The sequence below is a fragment of the Oncorhynchus masou genome, chromosome 11, assembly GCF_036934945.1.
Source record: "Oncorhynchus masou masou isolate Uvic2021 chromosome 11, UVic_Omas_1.1, whole genome shotgun sequence".
Classification (NCBI taxonomy): domain Eukaryota; kingdom Metazoa; phylum Chordata; class Actinopteri; order Salmoniformes; family Salmonidae; genus Oncorhynchus; species Oncorhynchus masou.
The window spans coordinates 17,748,937-17,772,638 of NC_088222.1; the positions used below are offsets into that span (position 1 = coordinate 17,748,937).

The 23,702-nt window shown below is 42.7% G+C and overlaps 1 protein-coding gene and 2 long non-coding RNA genes across 5 annotated transcripts in view; 2 read left to right on the forward strand and 1 right to left on the reverse strand.

Moving 5' to 3' along the window:
• Positions 1-23,702, forward strand: part of mat2al (methionine adenosyltransferase II, alpha-like) — a 46,136-nt gene that overhangs the window by 7,197 nt on the left and 15,237 nt on the right. The window lies entirely within an intron of this gene.
• Positions 1,257-11,935, reverse strand: LOC135548229 (uncharacterized). The gene is made up of 3 exons (XR_010456794.1): positions 10,363-11,935; positions 10,155-10,272; positions 1,257-1,366 (listed from the first exon to the last, which is right to left on the reverse strand). It is a non-coding gene; the product is annotated as an uncharacterized LOC135548229 (long non-coding RNA).
• Positions 1,590-21,744, forward strand: LOC135548228 (uncharacterized). The gene is made up of 4 exons (XR_010456793.1): positions 1,590-2,068; positions 2,185-2,385; positions 16,494-16,621; positions 16,746-21,744. It is a non-coding gene; the product is annotated as an uncharacterized LOC135548228 (long non-coding RNA).

Here is a 23,702-nt window from a genome sequence, read left to right on the forward strand (position 1 = left end):
GTAGGAACACCTCGCGTGGCTGTCTACTCCCCACTGATGAAGCATGTCCATCAGGCCAGACACAGTGAGGAGCTCTGTAAGAACACCTCGCGTGACTGTCTATTCCCCACTGATGAAGCGTGTCCATCAGGCCAGACACAGTGAGGAGCTCTGTAAGAACACCTCGCGTGACTGTCTATTCCCCACTGATGAAGCGTGTCCATCAGGCCAGACACAGTGAGGAGCTCTGTAAGAACACCTCGCGTGGCTGTCTACTCCCCACTGATGAAGCGTATCCATCAGGCCAGACACAGTGAGGAGCTCTGTAAGAACACCTCGCGTGGCTGTCTATTCCCCACTGATGAAGCGGGTCCATCAGGCCAGACACAGTGAGGAGCTCTGTAAGAACACCTCGCGTGGCTGTCTACTCCCCACTGATGAAGCATGTCCATCAGGCCAGACACAGTGAGGAGCTCTGTAAGAACACCTCGCATGGCTGTCTATTCCCCACTGATGAAGCGTGTCCATCAGGCCAGACACAGTGAGGAGCTCTGTAAGAACACCTCGCGTGGTTGTCTATTCCCTACTGATGAAGCATATCCATCAGGCCAGACACAGTGAGGAGCTCTGTAAGAACACCTCGCGTGGCTGTCTACTCCCCACTGATGAAGCGTGTCCATCAGGCCAGACACAGTAAGGAGCTCTGTAAGAACACCTCGCGTGGTTGTCTATTCCCTACTGATGAAGCATATCCATCAGGCCAGACACAGTGAGGAGCTCTGTAAGAACACCTCGCGTGGCTGTCTACTCCCCACTGATGAAGCGTGTCCATCAGGCCAGATACAATGAGGAGCTCTGTAAGAACACCTCGCGTGGCTGTCTATTCCCCACTGATGAAGCGTATCCATCAGGCCAGATACAGTGAGGAGCTCTGTAAGAACACCTCGCATGGCTGTCTATTCCCCACTGATGAAGCGTATCCATCAGGCCAGATACAGTGAGGAGCTCTGTAAGAACACCTCGCGTGGCTGTCTACTCCCCACTGATGAAGCGTATCCATCAGGCCAGACACAGTGAGGAGCTCTGTAAGAACACCTCGCGTGGCTGTCTATTCCCTACTGATGAAGCGTATCCATCAGGCCAGATACAGTGAGGAGCTCTGCTTCATTGATTTCTCTGGGAACATGGAACAAAAGAACTGCAGAGGTTTACTTTTTTTCTTCTCTTACCCACATCTGTGCTGGTGTTCTCCCCCTTGTGGTTTCCTGATTCAATCTGAGGATGAGGCCACAATCCTCCTGGAGTGTCTTCAACTGTTGAAGGACATCCTTAGGGAGGATGCCTTTGCAGGGAGTGGTCAGGCTGATCCTCGCCTCATTACAGATGACTGCAAGGCAGAGAGGGGAGCATTAGGGAGGCCATTTCTAGGGTCCAAACTGCTCCTCTGCACCTTCCACCTACTCCAGGCAGTGTGGCTGTGGAGAGAGGCATAGACCTGAGAGACAGGCAGACCCTCTTCGCTGTCCCAAAGACCTCATGTATGACAGGGAAGAGAGAGTTGAGCCCCTCTATCAGCAGGCAGATCAAAACACATTTGTCGCCAGGTTAGTGTAGTATAACAGTATAATGAGGTGCAGTCTATTAACTTATGCTTTATTCTCAGTAACTATTCAGTTTTAGTATTTTCTAATTGAAATGTACCCAGTCCTTGTTTGGGATATGTTGTTATTTGGGATACATTTTCCCTTTTATAGTTTGTAACCAGTATGTGATAGTTCAAGTACATATTTTCTCTAATTACAGGTACAAGAAATTCACGACCTACTTCCATTGACTCTTCACTCGTCTAGAGTGTTGGGCATTCAGCTATCAGGAGGAGCTGCCAACCTGAGGGAGTGACACCAATAAGGCAGCATGCGGATCCTTAAGGGTAAACCCCTCCAGAGGACGAAAGTGTTAAATCCCCCTGCGCCTGACGGCTTACTATGAGGAACGGGTGACTGACATTGTCCTTGGCCGCTCGGAAATGTTCCAGAACTCACATTTTCTGGCACAGGATAGTAGCGTCAACCCATCTGACATTGAGCAGGTAAATAGTGATGAATACAGGTTTGTAATACATTTTTTAAATATTATGTGGTCTTTTATTATTTGTTGTATCTTCTATTATAAGCTGTCTATCTTCTCTCTCCTAATGTCTGTCAGGTGTGCAGGGAGGAAGCAGTACAGGGTGAAGGGCACCACACCAGGCCTGACCTATACTGCGGACATGCATTTGTTCAGTAGGGCACATGGGAGCTCCATGCAGACACCAGGCTGCTGTGGTCCAGATATACAAATGCCTGTCCAGCAACATCCTCCTGACAACATTGGAGATGAGGGATGAGTTGCTGAAGACAACAGGAGGTAAAATAGTGGCAATTTTATTGTTGTTTATGGTTACACAATCACTTTCATGTGGATATTTGATGTACCAAAGCAGAGTGCTGAAGTTGATTAAATATCTCTTACAGCAGTAATACCTCTATTTTCTGCAGCCACTGAGACAGCCCAGCCAGTCACTAGAGGGCGAGAACAGCCCAGCCAGTCACTAGAGGGCGAGAACAGCCCAGCCAGTCACTAGAGGGCGAGAACAGCCCAGCCAGTCACTGGAGGGCGAGAACAGCCCAGCCAGTCACTGGAGGGCGAGAACAGCCCAGCCAGTCACTGGAGGGCGAGAACAGCCCAGCCAGTCACTGGAGGGCGAGAACAGCCCAGCCAGTCACTGGAGGGCGAGAACAGCCCAGCCAGTCACTGGAGGGCGAGAACAGCCCAGCCAGTCACTGGAGGGCGAGAACAGCCCAGCCAGTCACTGGAGGGCGAGAACAGCCCAGCCAGTCACTGGAGGGCGAGAACAGCCCAGCCAGTCACTGGAGGGCGAGAACAGCCCAGCCAGTCACTGGAGGGCGAGAACAGCCCAGCCAGTCACTGGAGGGCGAGAACAGCCCAGCCAGTCACTGGAGGGCGAGAACAGCCCAGCCAGTCACTGGAGGGCGAGAACAGCCCAGCCAGTCACTGGAGGGCGAGAACAGCCCAGCCAGTCACTGGAGGGCGAGAACAGCCCAGCCAGTCACTGGAGGGCGAGAACAGCCCAGCCAGTCACTGGAGGGCGAGAACAGCCCAGCCAGTCACTGGAGGGCGAGAACAGCCCAGCCAGTCACTGGAGGGCGAGAACAGCCCAGCCAGTCACTGGAGGGCGAGAACAGCCCAGCCAGTCACTGGAGGGCGAGAACAGCCCAGCCAGTCACTGGAGGGCGAGAACAGCCCAGCCAGTCACTGGAGGGCGAGAACAGCCCAGCCAGTCACTAGAGGGCGAGAACAGCCCAGTCAGTCACTAGAGGGCGAGAACAGCCCAGCCAGTCACTAGAGGGCGAGAACAGCCCAGCCAGTCACTGGAGGGCGAGAACAGCCCAGCCAGTCACTGGAGGGCGAGAACAGCCCAGCCAGTCACTGGAGGGCGAGTGAGAACACAGACACCATGATGCAAATGAGGCGACAATACAGAATGTAATCTTATTATTTGATTTATTAATCTATTTAAGCGTTTCACAATGAAAACATGCAACTGGTTTGAGGAGTTTCATATCTCCATTTGAATAATTCATCAGCATCTGGACAATTTGGTGATATCACACCCCAGCTGGTGACTGAAGTAGTAACAACGAGTCCTTTTTTAACTTTAGCATTACCACAGCTATGTTACTTATTTGCTTTATGAAAGAGTATTATAAGGTACAACATTCATTTGATTTATTATTCAATATATACAGCTACAGTTTAGGTGACGCAATGACTTCAACAAGAGGACCTTGCAAACGGTTCGTTAACAGATTAATAATCTAATCATCTCTACATATCTAGATTATAGACCAGGGTTCCCCAACTAGCAGCCCACAGTGATTTTATTTTGTCTCCCAAATATTCTGAGCAAAAAATATATACAATTATTTATTTTTTGTTTTTATATTGTTGAACATAAAATACAAAAAAAAAACTAGCAAATCAGCTCGAAGTGATTTTAATTGAGGAATTGATGTTCCAAAGTATTCCAACGCATATTAGAGATACAGTTCCTTCGGAAGCTGTTCACACTCCTTGACTTTTTCCACATTTTGTTGTTATAGCCTGAATTTAAAATGGATTATATTGAGTTTTTTTTGTCACTGGCCTACACACAATACCCCATAATGTCAAAGTGGAAGTATGTTTTTCGAAATGGTTAACATTTTAATAAAAAGCTGAAAAGTCTTGAGTTAATAACTTTTTGAATGAGTACCTCATCTTTAGACCCCACACTTACAATTATCTGTAAGGTCCCAGTCAAGCAGTGAATTTCAACCACACCAAGACCAGGAAGGTTTTCCAATGCTTCACAAAGGACACCTATTGGTAGATGAGTAAAAATAAAAACAGCTGATATTGATTATGCCTTTTTAGTATGGTGAAGTTATCAATTACACTTTGGATAGTGTATACATACACCCAGTCACTACAAAGATACAGGCGTCCTACTTAACTCAGCTGCTGGAGAGGAAGGAAACCACTCAGGGATTTCACCAAGAGGCCAATGGTGAGTTTAAAACAGAGTTTAATGGCTGTGATAGGAGAACTGAGGATCACTCCACAATACTGACCTAATTGACAGAGTGAAAAGACAGCCTGTACAGAATAAAAAATATTCCAAAACATGCATCCTATTTGCAACAAGGCACTAAAGTAATAATGTAAAAGATGTGGCAAAGCAATGAACTTTTTGTCCTGAATATAAAATGGTTTGTTTGGGGCAAATCCAATACAACACTTTACTGAGTACCACTCTCCATATTTTCAAGAATAGTGGTGGCTAAATAATGTTATGGGTATGCTTGTAATTGTTAAGGACTGGGGAGTTTTCCAGGATAAAAAAATAAGCACAGGTAAAATCCTAGTGGAAAATGTGCTTCAGTCTGCTTTCCAGCAGACATTAGGAGATTAATTTACCTTTCAGCAGAACAATAACCTTAAACACAAGGCCAAATCTACACAGGAGTTGCTTGCCAAGAAGACCATGAATGTTCCTGGGCAAATGTTGCACAATCCAGGTGTGGATATCTCTTTAAAATTTACCCAGAAAGACTCACAGCTGTAATCGCTACCAAATGTGCTTCTACAAAGTATTGACTCAGTGGTGTGAATTATTATCATTATGGGGTATTGTGTGTAGATTTTGAATTCAGGCTGTAACAGCAAAATGTGGAATATGTCAAGGGGTATGAATACTTTTTGAAGGCACTGTATTTATGATTATGTACAAATATAAGCAAGGCTTGAAAATGTATTATTATTGATTATCAACTTGTGGTCAATTTGCAGAATACAAATGATTTTCAATTATGTTCCAGACCCCTGACTATCCTCTAAAGAACAAAAAATTATATTCCTGCTGCTGAATCTAGTTGATGAGCCCTGACATATTTTGTTAGTATGTCACACTCACTGTTTACGAACTGACTCGGTTGGAGTTGCACAAGTGCAGCTTGCGTTTGTTGTTGGAAGCTGTTAGAAAGACACCCATTGGCCCACACCACAGAAGAAGTACAAACTTCCTCTTCGGAGTTCATACTGTTAGGTGACCTAAACTGGGATATGCTTAACACCCCGGCCGTCCTACAATCTCAGCTCGATGCCCTCAATCTCACACAAATTATCAAGGAACCTACCAGTTACAACCCTAACTCTGTAAACATGGGCACCCTCAGAGATATCATCCTGACCAACTTGTCCTCTAAAACCACCTCTGCTGTCTTCAACCAGGATCTCAGCGATCATTGCCTTCGTCCGTAATGGGTCTGCAGTCAAAATACCACCCCTCATCACTGTCAAACGCTCCCTAAAATACTTCAGCAAGCAGGCCTTTCTATACGACCTGGCGTGGGTATCCTCATCCCGTCAGTAGAGGATGCCTGGTTGTTCTTTAAAAGTGCTTTCCTCACCATCTTAAATAAGCATGCCCCTTTCAAAAAATATACCTCCTGGAGCGAGTTCTGCTATGGTGACCAGTGAGATGAGAAGGCGGGGCTTTACCTAGCAAAGACTTATAGGTGACCTGGAGCCAGTGGGTTTGGCGCCAAATATGAAGCGAGGTCCAGCCAACGAGAGCATACAGGTCGCAGTGGTGTGTAGTATATAGGCCTTTGGCGACTAAACGGATGGCACTGTGATAGACTACATCTGATTTGCTGAGTAGAGTGTTGGAGGCTATTTTGTAAATGACATCGCCGAAGTCAAGGATCGGTTGGATAGTTTCACGAGGATATTTTTAGTAGCATGCGTCAAGGAGGCTTTGTTGCGAAAAGGAAGCCGACTCTAGATTTAATTTTGGCTTGGCGATGCTCAATGTGAGTCTGGAAGGAGAGTTTAGTCTAACCAGACACCTAGGTATTTGTAGTTGTCCACGTTAGAGGTCGACCGATTAATCGGAATGGCCGATTTAATTAGGGCCGATTTTCAAGTTTTCATAGCAATCGGTAATTTTGGATGATTTAAAAAAAAAAAAAAAAATATATATATATATATATAATATATATTTAACTTGCACAGTTAAATAAAGGTGTAAAATATATATATATTACACCTTTATTTAACTGTGCAAGTCGGTTAAGAACCCATTCTTATTTTCAATGACAGCCTAGGAATGGTGGGTTAACTGCCTTGTTCAGGGGCAAAACGACAGCTCAAGGATTCAATTTTGCAACCTTACGGTTAACTTGTCCAACGCTCTAGCCACCTGCCTCACGAGGAGCCTGCCTGTTATGCGACTGCAGTAAGAAGCCAAGGTAAGTTGCTAGCTAGCATTAAACTTAATAAATCCTGATCACTAGTTATAACTACACTTGGTTGATGATTTTACTAGTTTATCTAGCATGTCCTGCATTGCATATAATCGATGCAGTGCGCATTCGCGAAAAAGGACTGTTGTTGCTCCAACGTGTACTTAACCATAAACACCAATACCTTTCTTAAAATCAATACACAGAGGTATATATTTTTAAACCTGCATATTTAGCTAAAAGAAATCCAGGTTAGCAGGTAATATTAACCAGGTGAAATTGTGTCACTTCTCTTGCGTTCATTGCACGCAGAGTCAGGGTATATGCAACAGTTTGGGCCGCCTGGCTCATTGCGAACTAATTTGCCAGAATTTTACGTAATTATGACATAACATTGAAGGTTGTACAATGTAACAGGAATATTTAGACTTAGGAATGCCACCCATTAGATAAAATACGGAACGGTTCCGTACTTCACTGAGAGAACAAACGTCTTGATTTCGAGATGATAGTTTTCGGGTTCGACCATATTAATGACCTAAGGCTCGCATTTGTGTGTTATTATGTTATAATTAAGTCTATGATTTGATAGAGCAGTCTGACTGAGCGATGGTAGGCACCAGCAGGCTCATAAGCATTCATTCAAACAGCACTTTCGTGCGTTTTGCCAGCAGCTCTGCTGTTTGACTTCAAGCCTATCAACTCCCGAGATTAGGCTGGTGTAACGATGTGATGTGAAATGGCTAGCTAGTTAGCAGGGTGCGCGCCAATAGCGTTTCAAACGTCACTGGCTCTGAGACTTGGAGTAGTTGTTCCACTTGCTCTGCATGGGTAACACTGCTTCGAGGGTGGCTGTTGTGTTCCTGGTTCGAGCCCGGGTAGGAGCGAGGAGAGTTACGGAATCTATACTGTTACACTGGCAATACTAAAGTGCCTATAAGAACATCCAATAGTCAAAGGTATATGAAATACAAATGGTATAGTCCTATAATAACTACAACCTAAAACTTCTTACTTGGACTCACTCATATTGAAGACTCATGTTAAAAAGAACCACCAGCTTTCATATGTTCTCATGTTCTGAGCAAGGAACTTAAACGTTAGCTTCCTTACATAGCACATATTGCACTTTTACACTTTGTTTTTGCATTATTTAAACCAAATTGAACATGTTTCATTATCTGAGGCTAAATTGATTTTATTTATGTATTATATTAAGTTAATATAAGTGTTCAGTCAGTATTGTTGTAATTGTCATTATTACAAATACATTTTTAAAAAAATCGGCCGATTAATCGGCATCGGCTTTTATGTCCTCCAATAATCGGTATCGGCGTTGACAAATTCATAATCTAGTCCACATATCACAGAACCGTCCAGAGTAGTAAGTCGCTCTGGATAAGAGCGTCTGCCAAATCACTTAAATGTAAATGTAAATGAGTAGTGATGCTAGTCGGGCGGGCGGGTGCAGGCAGCGATCAGTTGAAATGCATGCATTTAAGGGCCACCCGGGTGGCGCAGTGGTTAAGGGCGCTGTACTGCAGCACCAGCTGTGCCACCAGAGACTCTGGGTTCGCGCCCAGCCTCTGTCGTAACCGGCCAAGACTGGGAGGTCCGTGGGGCGACGCACAATTAGCCTAGCGTCGTCCGGGCTAGGGAGGGTTTGGCCGGTAGGGATATCCTTGTCTCATCGCGCACCAGCGACTCCTGTAGCGGGCCTGGCGCAGTGCGGTTGCCAGGTGCACTGTGTTTCCTCTGACACATTGGTGCGTCTGGCTTCCGGGTTGGATGCGCGCTGTGTTAAGAAGCAGTGCGGCTTGGTTGGGTTGTGTATCGGGTTGGATGCGCGCTGTGTTAAGAAGCAGTGCGGCTTGGTTGGGTTGTGTATCGGACCTTCGTCTCTCCCGAGCCCGTACGGGAGTTGTAGCGATGAGACAAGATAGTAGCTCCTAAAACAATTGGATACCACGAAATTGGGAGAAAAAGGGGTAAAATTCAACAAAAGAAAAGCATGCATTTAGTTTTACTAGCAGTTAGAGGCCACGGAAGGAGGTTTGTTAACACAGTGTCCAAAGATTTTATTGATGTATTATACAGAATGTTGTCGTCTGTGTAGAGGTGAATCAGAGAATCACCAGCAGCAAGAGCGACATCATTGATATATACAGAGAAAAGAGTCAGCCTGAGATTTGAACCCTGTGGCACCCCCATAGACTACCAGAGGTCCGGACAACAGGCCTGCTGATTTGACACACTGAACTCTGTCTGAGAAGTAGTTGGTGAACCAGGCGAGGCGGTCATTTGAGAAACCAAGGCTGTTGAGTCTGCCGATAAGAATGTGATGATTGACAGAGTCGAAAGATTTGGCCAGGTCGATGAAGATGGCTGCACAGTACTGTCTTTTATCGATTGCAGTTTAGGACCTTGAGCGTGGCTGAGGTGCGCCCATGACTAGCTAGGCCCAATCTCAAAGAACACCTAGATCCTGTGCACTTATGGAGATCTGTGAGGATTTGATTGGTATAAGCAATATGGTGAAGCTTCAACTTTTCCTAGCAGAGGACAACAAGGTGGAAACATTATCATATTGATTGCACCTGTCAAGTTTATATGGTCTGGTGGTCCATTTGGTATTGTGCCTTAGTCTGAAACCAGTCTCTCCTATTGTGGACTCAGGTGCTCTCTATACTCCTACCTCTAAAACGTTGTGGTAGGTTTGATCAAACACAGCTAAACGTTTGGTAAACCTTTCTACTTAATATTACAGTTACATTTGTCATGTTAGGATGCGGAAGGTGGCCTAGTGGTTAGAGCGTTGGGCCAGTAACCAAAGTTTCTAGTTTTAATCCTAGAGTTGACAAAGTGAAAAATCTGTCTGTGCCGCAAGGCACTTAACCCTAATTGGGTCTTTCTATAAATAAGGGGGCTGATGTGTAACATCAGGGTCAAAATGGTTTGATATACATTTTAAATATGATTTTTCTTGCAGTTTCATATGTGTAGTTTGGCACAATGAGACCATAACCACCAAGCATCAACAAAACATCTACATGTCATTCAAAGTGGCACAGGTAACATTGACACTGCATGTTTAATTGTCATGCATAGAAACCAAATCTATTTATACTTTTCTCAATTTCCCTATCCTTTATAGCCATGTTGAACCTTCCTGAAGAGAAGATAAACAGCATTTCAATATTTTTAATTTATAATAATACAATGGGTTCTGTCAAATCATTGACAATAATAATCAATAGTGAAATTAATATAAACAGTAAACGCTTCAAGTATTGTGTGTGTTACACTGTATACCCTATTTTCACTTACAGTCCGTTCTCTGGCTTTATGACATCATTAGATCTCTGACACCACCATTATCAATACTCCTCCAGCACTGTGTGTGTGTGATGTCATCCATCTTGTCTCTGGCATCTCTTTCTAAGTTCTGGTAAGGAAACAAAGGATCACATGAGGTTATTGAGATGTCATTTAATATCAAACATGATTTACGTTATGTAAGCATTGTGTTACTTACCATGCAGACTGACGTTTTACCTCTCCATTACTCAACACATAATCCATTCTCACTGACTCCCATGGATACAAGAATCCCAGAAGCAGCTGAGGTTTCTGGTTGCCACTACCCCGCCCTTGACTGTTTTGATGCAAAGCAACTTCATGGTGCCAGGCACTTGCTTCAGACTACGGTGACTTTGGTTTCTTTCAATGACCTCACTGGGTGTTTGTGTAGCACTCTCGTGGGTCCAGTAAGCCCCCTGGGCCTCTTGCTGGTACCTGCAAGTGTAGTTCTTGGCAAAGTTCAGGATACCCAATACTGTGTGCTCTGGGAGGTTGGCTTTCACTTTTGCTAATTGGTTGTTCTGCCAGTCCTTGATAAAAAAGTGTTCTGAAAAAGCTTGAGCCTCTTGTTTCAGTTTAATCAATAAGCATCTTCATAGATCTACACTTTCATACTAAATATCACTTTTTTATGGTGTACTCTTGTTTCCATTTGTTACTTTTTGTCTGATAATCTATCTTTTCCACTCTCTATCGGTGTCCTTTTTTAGGAGAGGGACAATACATGGCTCTGCTGTATGGACACCACAATCCTTGCACGGATACACTTAGGATAGTGGGAATCATTCCCTGTAGTTCTCACACATAATGACACTGCTGAATGCTTAACCCCTTTTATGGTTGGTGAATGTCTGCTCACCAGGTGGCCATTCGCTGTCTGTAATTTCAGTTTTGATATTTTCACAGTATTCGTAGAGGCAACCCACAAGTGTTGCACTTCTCTGTGGCTTAATGGTTCTTGGTCCAAATATGTGAAATATAGCAGCTCCTATTGAGATACCATGGTTGGCTTTGAGACATTTTTAGTGTAATGGAGGGGTCAAGAAAGCTGGTTGCCTTCCCAGTCTTCTTGCTCACCTTTTTTCTTATCTGGCATTTTGAAACTGCTTCATATCATTTTTCCACTGCTGAGACTCTATGTCAATCTCTTGGTTTTTTTAAGCTTACCTTTAAAAGTTTTCTACTGACCCCAAATCATTTTGCAAACTGTCTCTGTAGTTTGTATTTCAAGATCATATTCAGTGAACAAGCCAAAGCCTTTCTAGTTGGAGATTGTCTGAACTCTGACAGGCCATTGGCTACTGCTTCAACAACTGCCACTTCCAACTTCCCCTCTGTGGTTCTGATGTTTTTCTGACAGAAAATAGCTGCTTTGTCAATAAGGGTCCATGGTAGTCGTGACATACTGTGCTGCCTGTTTTGGAATACAGGCTTTAGCCCTTTTGAAGTGTCATCCTTCTGGCAGATGGACCCCGTACATTTTGCTTTGCTGTCTGCAAGGCACTTTCAGAATGTTCAAGTTGCTTTCTCTGTTCCTCTAATTTATCTCTAGTTCCTTGAGACGAATCCTCTCTGCCTCCATTTCTCTTGTGCTTTCACCTGCTTTGCCTGTTCTTTGTTCTGACCATATTTCCCTGTCTTTTCTCTTTCATGCTCTTTTGACCGAGCTGCTCTCTGTTCACATTTTTTTTAAAGCCGTCTTTGCATTCTTCTTTTTCTGCTATTCTGTGAAGTGTTTTCTTAACACATTTCTGGTTTCTCTTCCTCTCTTTGCTTTGCTCTCATCTTCCGCATTCTCTGGGAAAGGCCTTTCTGCCTTCTCCCTTTGCATGAAAGTATCCTAAAAAAAAGAGGAACAATCAGCAAGAGACATCTCATGTCTGTTTTGTCCTTTGTTAAATATTCCACATTTTTTAGGGTCTTTAATCTTCATGCTGGTTCTCCAACTTGGCTTTCTAGTTTCACTATTTATTTTCGGAGAGGATGGGACTAGTTCTTCTACCTTAGCATGTACAGCATTTTTTAAGGAGCCATTCTGCAACTTTTTGAGCTTTTGAACCTGTAAAAATCTAAATAAAATTTGATTGTAAATACCACACACAATTACATCAAATGTAATAAAAAGTGTATTTTAGAGCTGTCCAACTAACTTCTGTCAGGCTATTTAAAATGTCATAGATTCATCATAAAGGACAATGAGTAGACCTATAGGGAAAACTGCAGATTTTAGAATTTTCCATTTTTTTCTCACTTTTTTTCTCTCTAAAAACTAGAACATTGGTTGTTCTATATCCACAACAATTCTTAAACCACATCAGTAAAACATTTATAAAAATTGGTGTAGTTCTCTTTTTATTCAACTGTGCACTTCAGCAGAAAATGCTGTAGTTCCCCTTTAATTCAACTTCCCACCTCTCAATTAACCTAGACATGTGATGGGAGAGTTTGCAAAACAAACGAATGCCCACCTGATTGATATAAACCATCATATCATTCTGCTAGGTATGCTTTCTTTGCAGTCAACATTTAATTGGGGAAGTTTTGGGGGAAAGCCTTTAGAAAGGAATTATGATTGTGCATAAAACAGAAATAATAATAAGCCAAATTAAAAGCTAAAACCTCTAACAAAAATGTGGGTACTTAAATGAGTTAAATTGCGTTTTTTCTAGTATTTTGATGCCAGTCTCTGCACGCGTTGCCTTCTTTGATGGGGTTTAATGGCAGTTGGCATCAAATATTAATGGTGTATTAGCGCCACCAGCTGGACGGGGTATTGAACGAGAAAATAAAAATCCATTGTGGGAGAGAGGGAAAACAACATCATACAAAAAAGACATGTTAGCAAACACAATCCATCACACTTATTCAATCAGTCCATTCCAAAATAGATCCCTAGACAGGCTAAGGGGTCTGTGAGGGTGGAACATTCAGCAACAGGATTTCTTGCAAGGCCTCTGCTGTGAAATCATGAAGTCCCAAGAAACGTTCAGCTGCATTCACAATTATTCTAATTTCTCTGCTTGTGCTGTACAGTTTCACAATTTGCAATGAATAATACAAGGTCCACCTTGTTAACATGCAGCATTTCACAGTCCCTTGGTTGATTGGAAAAACCTTCATTGGTCGTGGTAGCTCAGCCAGTGGCGGTCAGTGCCGTTTTAAGATGAAGCACTTTTTCCTTTTTAGCATGGCCTTATTTCTATTACAACTTATTGGATGACTGCCATTCATATTCCATTCACCCAGCTCAATGTAACATCAATATGTTTAGGGTACTATGTGATACTCAAGTTTTCCCTGAACCTATCATGAGGTTGCTACAACCTATCCCACGAATGAAAGTTTACAATTTAGGTGCACAGGTCGAGAAAATTGAGTAATTAAGGTGACAGACAGTGACATATTATTAAATACTGCCTTGCACACTCTTGTCTGCATCTAGCTGATCTAGGTTGTAATCTTAGTCCAACAGTTACAAACAAGAGTTCCTAGTGGACAAATTCAGGTATGTTTATCCCCGTTTCCTTCCGTTTGCTTCTGTTTAAGAAACATTTTTCAACAGAATCGTTGGAATGAATATACCCCTGATCACATGCAAACACAGAACTAGCAGCCAAATGATCACTTTGATTGTTGTGTGTGTGTGTATATATATAATTCCTTTTCGCATCTACACGCTCGCTCACTTTTTTTCCCAATGCTTGTGGAGTTCAGTGCACAATACAACAGTTGTCTGTGACCAGGCAAAACATTTTTTCATTGTCACCATATTACCTAACGTCATAGTCAACATAGTTATAGTAGCTAACGCGCTAGTCAACCCTCTACAATCATGCAATACAGTGTACAGCAAGCAGTTTAGTCAACTACTCACCACGTTTTATGCAATACAGTGCTATCTAGCTGTAGCTTACCATGATGCTACACCAGAGTGCTGTTGAGACTACTGTAGACCTTCATTGCAAAACAATGTTTTATCAATTTAAAATACATTTGAATATACTTACCAAAGTTTTTATCTTAAAATGATAACTTTTTATGTTTCACAATTTTTATTCTTCTGAAATTCACTGAGTAGTAGGTTCCTCCCCTTCCTCCTATGAGGAGCCTCCACTCGGCTCTACTACCAACTAAGGGGCCTAGCCCGAGCCATAAACAGCCCCAGACAATTATTCCTCATCCACCAAACTTTACAGTTGACACTATGCATTAAGGCAGGTAGCGTTCTCCTGGCGTCTGTCCGACTGCCAGATGGTGAAGCTTGATTCGTCATGGTGGCGAGCTTTACAACACTCCAGCCGACACTTGGCATCGTGCATGGTGCGGCTGCTCGGGCACTTGGTATTGAGTGTTATGACCGAGGATAGACTATTCAGCACTCTGCGGTCCCATTCTGTGAGGTTGTGTGGCCCACCTCTTTGCGGCTGAGCTGTTGTTGCGCCGAGAGGTTTCCACTTCACAATAACAGCACTTACAGTTGACCGGGACGGCTCTAGCAGGGAGGAAATTTGACTAACTGACTTGTTGAAAAGGTGGCATTTCATGACAGACACACGTTGAAGGTCACTGAGCTCTTCAGTAAGGCCATCCTGCTGCCAATGTTTGTCTATGGAGATTAATGGCTATGTACTCGATTTTATACATCTGTCAGCAACGGTGTGGATGAAATAGCCAAATCCACTAATTTGAAGGGGTGTCCACAATTCTTGCGCCACCCCAGAAATAACCCCCTTGATAGGCACCATGCTTTGAAAATCCAAACAGTAAACATTCCACCCTCTTTTTGTCTTAAAACATGCTTCTTCTCTGCCGCAGACACACAAATCTAAAGACCACTTCTTTTGACTCCACACTTTCCTCCAACACGTTCCCGATTTTCCTCGAGACATTAAACAGATTTTCAAGTAGCATTGGTCCAACATCCTCACCCCCGACTAAAAACGAGTGTAGGGCTTACCTAGTTTCCACCACAACTTTACTTGTCATTTCCTTTCTTCGCCACGGTAACACATTCTCTCACTATGCTATTTCATCGATAAGCACCTTCACGGCAAGCGCCTGCTTTTTTCCCTGTCTTTTGACAGGCGTGCGCTTGGCTGAGGCTCTCTGGGGGGGGAGAGACATGCAGCATCCTCATGCTTATCAAACTTTGTGGCTGTGTTAGCACAGCAGGCTCTGGGGCCTTCTTGCCACGGGCACAAAAGGAGAACATCATACCTGCAGTAATTATGTAGTACTTCATCTTTTCTCCTTTTTGTTTTGTCAACTTTTCTGCATTTTCTCTGTGAAGTGGGCTACTGGACTTGTTTCTTTTTCCACCTTGGCTTAGTATTAGCACGTGAGATATCTGATGTCTATCTATTTTAGATTTTTCTCGCTATAGCTATTAGATTTTCCTCATTCTCCCTCAGCCTGGTGAATTGCATGCCTCCCCCTTGCTTTGGTAGCTAACTCAGCCTGCACGCTTTTAAAAATAAGTTTTCCCGTCGGATGGGCCCCAGCAATTAATCTGTAAGTCTCTGCTCTCTCTTTGCTTTTGATCTGCGGTCATGTTTTAGTTGTGTTCTAGCTGGTCTCCAGTTGTTGGGCTCTGGCTTGCTGACCAAAACCGTGGTGGTTGGCTAGACTAATAGCTAGTTGTCTAAATGGCTAACGGTAGCTGGCTGGATAACTTCATATAGCGATCATTCTTTGATAACTGGTTAATGGCATTATGTATTTCCAAAACTTTGGTTTACTTTAAGGTAGCTTTAAGCTAGCTGTTGATATTAGCTGGCTGACTTATGCAGTGGTAACTTAACATTAGCAGGCTGGTAGGGCTAACGTTAGCAGGTCAGTAGGGCTAATGTTAGCAGGCTAGTTGCTAGCAACCTTGCAGTTTGATTTGTAAATAAATTCATAGTCTTTGCTTGTAAGTTGGCAGAAAATGTCATTGAAACCAGTAGTCATGAGTGCAGACAATTTGGTTTAATTTGAAGTTATACATTTTGAAGTTATTTCTGTTTACATTCTAGGGAATTGTCTGGCTTGCCGGGTCCTCCATATTACATTACACCCAGGCAAAACATTTTCTGACATGACTTCGGCGTTCTCATTGGTTTGATGTAGCTAATAACTTAAACGTTGAAAAGTGAGATATAACTAGCTAGCTAACTAATGATTTGCCTCAACACTATATATTTGGGGTGAATAAGTTGCTGTACCAATAACATGCTGTCAATATGCTAGTGTAACTATTCAGAAGCATGTTAGTTAGCACAACAATATGAGCTGACTTGACATCAAAGCAAAACTTCACTTTTGCAGATGGATACTCTTTCACTACCTGTGGTGTGGGAAAAGGATACATCAACACCCTGAAGAGATGTTTGTGGTGCACTCACTCATAACACGTTTTTGAGTGATTAATGAGTATCATCTTCAAGGTTGGTAAGGTAAGCAAATGCATGTATTATTCTCTTAATGTAGTCTATATATGAATTTGTAACAATTGGATCTTTCATTGCTTTAAACTAGTAACTAGCTCATCCTGATCATGTGTTGTTCCTTTCTTTCTAGAAGCAATCAGTTACAAGTCAAAAAGACAGATTGAGGCCTTCAATCGAACTGAGGACAGAGAAATATGTGTGCACCGGGTCAAGGCTTCTTGCATGCATAACTTTTAGATGTAAGTTCTTCAATTAATTTTGGAAAAATAAAATGAATTGCCATATTTCTTCTGCCCAAGCCTCATACACCTTAGTCAGGAAGAAGAGAATACTAGTAGACGACTGGCTCTTAATGATTAAGTCTAGATTGAAGATCATAATTAGTTGATTAGTTTGAATCAATTGTGTTGAGGCTTGGCTGTAGAAAAATATTGTATGTGGCTCTTTAAGACAGGGGGCACCAATGTTTTGTGGGAGGGTGCGGGACCTTCCCTGATTTGAGGGAACAATATATTTTTTACGAATCATTTACGTTTTGGTTATACCGATTTTTAAAACAATGCATAAATGCGATATGCTTTAGGCTAAAAACAGGTGGTTAAATGCCTGAGGAAGATGTGACTCTGCACATGGGAATATCTTTGGTATGTCTCTGACATTCAGAAGCTGAGGTAAGACCTTCTGAAGTCGAGGAGTCAAAGAAATTATACTTATACAATGTGTGACTGTCGCTATCAATTGTTCGATTGATCTGTGTTAAAAATGGTGCCGGAGAAGAAGGCAGACGTTTTATGTGTCCCCAACCGATTTTGTTTTTTTGTTTGTTTATTTGTATTGTTTGTAACTTACAAAATAAGTTTAAAAAGTATGTAATATTACTGCTACCGTCTCTTATGACCGAAAATAACTTCTGGACATCAGGACTGCGATTACTCACCACGGACTGGCAGAATCCTTTTTCTCCTTTAATGAGTCTGATGAGGCCGACTCGAATGATACTGCTTTCTCGGGAACAGGCCCAGATCCCGGTGATTTGCGTGAAGAGGAGAAAGAGAAAGGGGCCAGAGGGCAGGCGGCCTTCTGAGAATTCATAGGTGATCGAATAAACCCCCACTTCCTTCCATTCTATAGCAAACATGCAATCTTTGAAGAATAAAATCGATGACCTACGTGGGAAGATTAAACTACCAACGGGGACATATCTTATGCTTCACAGAGTTGTGGCTGAACGACGACACTATCAACATACAGCTGGCTGGTTAAACACTGTAGATAGAACAGCAGTATCTGGTAAGCCAAGAGGCGGCGGACAATGTATTTTTGTAAATAACAGCTGGTGCACAATATCTAAGTAAGTCTCGAGCTATTGCTCGCCTTAGGTAGTGCGGTCGATAGCTTATGAGATACTCTATCTACCTAGAGAGTTTCAATATGTATTTTTCATAGCTGTTTACATACCACTAAGACAGTGTTGCATGAGCTGTATTCTGCCATAAGCAAACAAGAACAAGGCCCTGCTAGTAGCTGGGGACTTTAATGCAGGGAAACTTAAATCCGTTTTAACAAATTTCTATCTGCATGTTAAATGTGCAACCAGAGGGGGGGAAAAAACTCTGGACCACCTTTACTCCACAGACAGAGACACATACAAAGCTCTCCCTCGCCCTCCATTTGGCAAATCTGACCATAATTATATCCTCCTGATTTCTGCTTACAAGCAAAAATTAAAGCAGGAAGCACCAGTGACAAGATCAATAAAAAAAGTGGTCAGAGGAAGCAGATGCTAAGCTACAGAAATGTTTTGCTAGCACAGACTGGAATATGTTCCGGGATTCTTCTGATGGGATTGAGGAGTACACCACATCAGTCATTGGCTGTAGAAGCCAATGACGTCATCCCCACAGTGACCGTACGTACATACCCCAACCAGAAGCCATGGATTACAGGCAACATCCACACTGATCTAAAGGCTAGAGCTGCCGCTTTGAAGGAGTGGGACTCTAACCCAGAAGCTTATAAGAAATCCTGCTATGCCCTCTGACGAACCATCAGGCAAGGCAGGACAGGACTAAGATTGAATTGTACTACACCGGCTCTGACGCTCATTGGATGTGGCAGGGCTTGCAAACCATGAGACAACAAAGGGAAGCACAGCCAAGAGCTGTCCAGTGACACAAGCCTACCAGATGAGCTAAACTACTTCTATGCTCGCGTCAAGGCAAATAACACTGAAACATGCATGAGAGCACCAGCTGTTCCGGAAGACTGTGTGATGACACTTTTCACAACTGATGTGAGACCTTTTAAACAAGTCAACATTCACAAGACGGATTACCAGGGACGTGTACTGTGAGCCTGTTTTATTTTTTTATTGTACCTTTATTTAACGAGGCAAGTCAGTGAAGAACAAATTCTTATTTTCAATGATGGCCTAGGAACAGTGGGTTAACTGCCTGTTCAGGGGCAGAACGACAGATTTGTACCTTGTCAGCTCGGGGGTTTGAACTTGCAACTTTCCGGTTACTAGTCCAATACCCTAACCACTAGGCTACCCTGCCACCCTGTGCTGACCAACTGACATTTTCAGCCTCTCCAAGTCCAAGTCTGTAATATCAACATGTTTTAAGCAGACCACCATAATGCCTATGCCCAAAATTACTAAGGTAACCAGCCTAAATGACTACCGACCCGTAGCACTCACATCTGTAGCCATGAAGTGCTTTGAAAGGCTGATCATGGCGCACAGCAACACCATTATCTCAGAAATCTTAGACCCTCTCCAATTTGCATACTGTCCCAACAGATCCACAGATGAAGTGATCTCTATTGCACTCCACACTGCCCTTCTCCACCTGGACAAAAGGAACACCAATGTGAGAATTCTATTCATTGACTAGAGCTCGGTGTTCAACACCATAGTGCCCTCAAAGCTCATCAATAATAAGGACCCTGGGACTAAACACCTCCCTTTGCAACTGGATCCTGGACTTCCTGACGGGCCGCCCCCAGGTGGTAAGGGTAGGCAACAACACATCTGCCACACTGCTTCTCAACACAGGGTCCCCTCAGTGGTGCGTGCTCAGTCCCCTTCTGTACTCCCTCTTCACTCATGACTGCACGGCCAGGCACGACTCCAACACCATCATTAAATTTGCCTATGACACAACAGTGGTAGGCCTGATTACGACAATGATGAGACAGCCTGTAGGGAGGAGGTCAGAGACCTGGCCGTGTGGTGCCAGGACAACAACCTCTCCCTCAACATGATCAAGACAAAGGAGTTGATTGTGGACTATAGGAAAAAGAAGACCGAGCGCATGCCCCCATTCTCATTGACGGGGCTGCAGTGGAGCAGGTTGAGATCTTCAAGTTCCTTGGTGTCCACATCACCAACAAGCTATCATGGTCCAAGCACACCAAGACAGTCATGAAGAGGGCACGACCACCTATTCCCTCTTAGTAGCCTGAAAAGATTTGGCATGGGTCCTCAGATCCTCAAAAGGTTCTACAGCTGCAACATCGAGAGCATCCTGACAGGTTGCATCACTGCCTGGTATGGCAACTGCTCAGCCTTCGACTGCAAGGTACTACTGAGGGTAGTGCGAACAACCCAGTACATCACTGGGGCCAAGCTTCCTGCCATCCAGGACCTCTATACCAGGCGGTGTCAAGAGGAAGGCCCTAAAAATTGTCAGACACCAGCCACCCTAGTCATCAAATCACATTTTATTTGTCACATACACATGGTTAGCAGATGTTAATGCGAGTGTAGCAAAATGCTTGTGCTTCTAGTTCCGACAATGCAGTAATAACCAACAAGTAATCTAACTAACAATTCCAAAACTACTGTCTTATACACAAGTGTAAGGGGATAAAGAACATGTACATAAGGATATATGAATGAGTGATGGTACAGAGCAGCATAGGCAAGGTACAGTAGATGGTATCGAGTACAGTATATACATATGAGATGAGTATGTAAACAAAGTGGCATAGTTAAAGTTTAGACTGATTATTTCACTTATAATGATGTCATGGCTCTAGAAGCTTCTGATAGGCTAATTGACATAATTTGAGCCAATTGGAGGTGTACCTGTGGATGAATTTCAAGGCCTACCTTTCAGACTCAGTGCCTCCTTTTGCTTGACATCATGGGAAAATAAAAAGAAATCAGCCAAGACCTCAGAAAAAAATTGTAGACCTCCACAAGTCTGGTTCATCCTTGGGAGAAATTTCCAAACGCCTGAAGGTACCACGTTCATCTGTACAAACGATAGTACTCAAGTAACACCATGGGACCAAGCAGCCGTCATACCGCTCAGGAAGGAGATGCTATCAGTCTCCTAGAGATGAACGTACATTGTTGCAAAAAGTGCAAATCAATCCCAGAACAACATCAAACATCAAATTGCTACCAAATACTAATTGAGTGTATGTAAACTTCTGACCCACTGGGAATGTGATGAAAGAAATGAAAGCTGAAATAAATCATTCTCTCTACTATTACTCTGACATTTCATATTCTTAAAATTAAGTGGTGATCCTAACTGACCTAAGACAGTGAATCTTTACTAGGATTAAATGTCAGCAATTGTGAAAAACTGAGTTTAAATGTATTTGGCCAATGTATGTAAAGGAGTATGTAAACTTCTGACTTCATCTGTATAATGGCAGTTTCAGTGAGAAGCATAGCAACATCAAGGTAACTTTGTAACATCTGACCCCCTTTTTCCAAAGCCAAACCCATTAGCCACTGAGTACCTTTTTTAAGATGCCAAAATAGAAAATGCTTTCAGTAACCATAATGTTGTTTTTGTTTTCTTACTGTTTCAGTGCATGTATTCAAAAATCTTTGGATGACGTACTTCCACAGGGCTGCCATCTACAAAGTTCACTCAAAAAGCCTATAGTTCTGAACCAAGTTAGATTTTTAGTTTTAATTCACATTCTCATCTCTTTTAAGCTTCAATTGGTTAATGGCTAATTGCTCAGTTATCACTTGGCTCATGTAAATTCTGTAGTTTCCCCTCTAAACATCCTAAGTTCAACATCCTCATAGTGTTCACATATTTCTCATGTAAATGTTGTTGCTACATAAAAATATTAAATAAACAATTTATTTGGGAAATATTCAGTCTTTGCTTTTTTTCTTCATTAGCATGCTGATGATTTGAAGTTGTGTTGGATTTATTTTGTTCTGTTAAGACATTGAATGTTGTTTAGTACATTTTGTATGTTTTAGTTTTCGGTGAGAAGCAAGATAATTCCAAGTTATATATGAATTGGTTCGTGTAGATATGGAATTTCAATGTTAAAACACAAAGTAACTAAAAAAAAGTAACAGCATATTCATAAGGAGTTTACAGCAAAATTGCACAAGGATTGTTTGCCAGATGTTCACAAGTCGCTGCAAGTTTGCCACGACTCCTTTGTATGTGAAAATATGAGCTTTCCGCTGTCTGTTTCTACAGGTTATTACTATGACGTGTAACTGTATACAGTGTCTTCAGAAAGTACTCGCACCCCTTGACTTTTTCCACATTTTGTTGTTACAACCTGAATTTAAATTGAAAAACAAGTGTCACTGGCCTACTACACATAATACCTCATAACGACAAAGTGGAATTATGATGTAATAATTTAACAAATTCATAAAAAGTGAGCAAGCCTAAATTAGTTCAGGAGTAAAAATTTGCTTAACAAGTCACAAGTTGCATGGACTCACTGTGTGTTCAATAATAGGGTTTAACATGATTTGTCATTGACTGTCATCTCTGTACCCCACTCATACAATTATCTGTAAGGTCCCTCAGTCGAGATGGGTGACAATACAAAAAGCAGACATTAAATATCCATTTGAGCATGGTGAAGTTATTAATTACACTTTGGATGGTGTATCAATACACCTACTCACTACAAAGATACAGGCATAGTTCCTAACTCAGTTGCCGGAGAGAAAGGAAACCACTCAGGGATTTCACCATGAGGCCAATGGTGACTTTAACCTCTCTGGGATATGTGGGACGGTAGCGTCCCACCTCGCCAACAACCAGTGAAAGTGCAGGGCGCCAAATTCAAAACAACAAAAATCTCATTAAAATTCCTCAAGCATACAAGTATTTTACACCATTTTAGAGATAAAATTCTCGTTAATCCAGCCACAGTGTCTGATTTAAAAAATGCTTTACAGCGAAAGCACCATGATTATGTTCGGTCACCACCAACTCACAGAAAAACACAGCCATTTTTCCAGCCAAAGAGAGGAATCACAAAAAGCACAAATAGAGAACATTAGTCACTAACCTTTGATCTTCATCAGATGACACATGTTACACAATACATGTATGTTTTGTTTGATAAAGTGCATATTTATATCAAAATTCTAAAACATGTGGTGATTGTGCAGAGAGCCACATATATTTACAGAAATACTCATTATAAATGTTGATGAAAATACAAGTGTTATACATGGAATTAGATATACTTCTCCTTAATGCAACTGCTGTGTCAGATTTAAGAAAATGGAAAAAGCAAACCATGCAATAATCTGAGTACAGCTTTCAGACAACAAAGCAGCCAAAAAGATATCCGCCATATTGTGTTGTCAACATTAGTCGGAAATAGCATTATAAATATTCACTTAACTTTTTTTCCCTTTTGGGGAGGTAATTTCACCCTCTTTTCTCCCCAATTTCGTGGTATCCAATTGTTAGTAGTTACTATCTTGTCTCATCGCTACAACTTCCGTACAGGCTCGGGAGAGACGAAGGTCGAATGCCGTGCGTCCTCCGAAACACAAATCAACCAAGCCGCACTGCTTAACACAGCACACATCCAACCCGGAAGCCAGCCGCACCAATGTGTCGGAGGAAACGCTGTGCACCTGGCGACCTGGTTAGCGTGCACTGCTCCCGGCCCGCCACAGGAGTCACTAGTGCACGATGAGACAAGAATATCCCTGCTGGCCAAACCCTTCCTCACCCGGACGATGCTAGGCCAATTGTGCGTCGCCCCACGGACCTCCCGGTAACGGCCGGCTGCGACAGATATTCACTTACCTTTGATCTTCATCAGAATGCACTCCCAG